This window comes from Abrus precatorius, unplaced genomic scaffold (genome assembly GCF_003935025.1).
Source record: "Abrus precatorius isolate BTA unplaced genomic scaffold, Abrus_2018 Scaffold8, whole genome shotgun sequence".
NCBI classification, from domain to species: domain Eukaryota; kingdom Viridiplantae; phylum Streptophyta; class Magnoliopsida; order Fabales; family Fabaceae; genus Abrus; species Abrus precatorius.
In genome coordinates this window covers 15,017,330-15,019,197 of record NW_020874428.1, presented here as the reverse complement: position 1 = coordinate 15,019,197, position 1,868 = coordinate 15,017,330, and positions in this window count along the sequence as shown.

Here is a 1,868-nt window from a genome sequence, read left to right as displayed (position 1 = left end):
TTCAATTAACTCAAAACTAGAAAATATTTAAAGCATAAATGTTGATAACTAAAGTTAAACCAAAATGTAATTGCAACTGCAAAAGTCTAAAAAGTAATTACAAATTGTCTACACAAATCAACTACATGACATAATTTAAAATTTCTAAGCTATTCTTATGCATCATCCCCATCTGATGTATCCTCCTCCAAATCATCCTTTTCTTCATCTACAACTACTGCTGGCTGTGGGAAGTGGGTCCTATAGATAGGAAGATCTTTGAAAACTGTGGACCTAAGGCACTGAGCATTTTCTGCCACTTTTAGTGTGTGGTACAATTCATCTTTGGTCATTCCCATCTTCTGACCAATATTCATTAAGACACACTGCAGCAGCATTATTTCAGACTTCACACTGCTATGCAACTTATTTTGCCTTTCAGCCAGTGAGTTCTGTCTTTCAGCTAGGAATGTTATTTTGTCCTTCATCTTCATTGGATTTTCTCTCTTGAACTAGGAAAGTATAGGGGCTACTGATGTACAGGATGTAGTAGCATAAATTTCCTTCACCATTGCTACTGAAATTGAAGGAGCTGCTCTGACCCTTTCCTGATAATCACCAAACTCTATCCTTTCATCCTCACACAGCACAATTATTAATGAAGGAAAAGACAAAGAATCTCTTTATCTTTTCAAGATGTTTAAGATACATCCACTAATCACTTCCCCTACATCAATATACATGTCATTCACTATAGCAAATAAGAGTTCAGCTCTCTTTACTACTAAAGTGGAAATGTGCTTCACTGGTGTAACAACCCAGCAACTTATTCGGGACTAACGACTTTCCCCACAAACCAACACGAGACTTTTCAGTATGCTTTGTCCTTACTCACACACTTCCCAGGAACGTGTTGGTTTGTGGGACAGTCGTTAGTCCCAAATAAGTTGTCGGGTTGTTACAATAATGGTATCAGAGCAAGGCTCTCTCCTAGTACGGTATGGTTCGAGGACAAACCACGCAGAAGCTAGTGGGCATGTGACACCTAGGCGCTAGGCAAGGGCGGGGAGTGATCGCCAGTGCAATGTGGCACGGATAAGGAGTGCCTACCTGGCAGGCTTCTAGCGGTAAGGGGCGCATGAATGAATCAAATTTACATCGGAACGAGAGGGGGATCCAGAGACTATGTATACAGTTAAGGATAGCTTAAAGGAATTGATTAGGACTACCTATACCAACAAAATGCATTTACTTTTCGGTGGCTTATCACTTAAGAGCTTCAAAGTTAAGCGTGCTTAACTTGGAGCAATTATGGGATGGATGACCTTCTAGGAAGTTCCCGGGAAGTGTGCGATTGAAGACAAAGCATACTGAAAAGTCTTGTGTTGGTTTGTGGGGACAATCGTCAGTCCCGAATAAGTTGCTAGGCTGTTACAACTGGCATAAATGAGCTGAGGATGAAGGCACTCCACACTTTGGCAAATGGTAGAAGGTTCTTGGTGGTAATGCACTTAGGTTTCTCTTCTATATTCAGCTCCCATGTGGTCCCTGGTCTTCCAATCCTCTACAGGATTTGAACATCATCCTTGTCTTGAAGGTCCCTGAAAGCACTGAACTCTTACTGTCCATGTTGTTTTTTAGTGTTGATGTTGAAGACCCTGTTGATGTTGTCAACAGAAAAATCCACCCTCATCCCTTTGACCATTGTGTGGTATTTTGGTATTTGATCTCCTTTGAACCTCATAGCATTTGCATAAAACTCCTGTGTAATTTCCCTCCAGCCTATGCCAGTCATTGAACAAAAGGATTCACAATCTCTTCTTTGTACTCTAAGTAATTATCTGCAGCAATTTCAAAGGGTCTGTCCTGGACTATTTTCCTACTTAGAA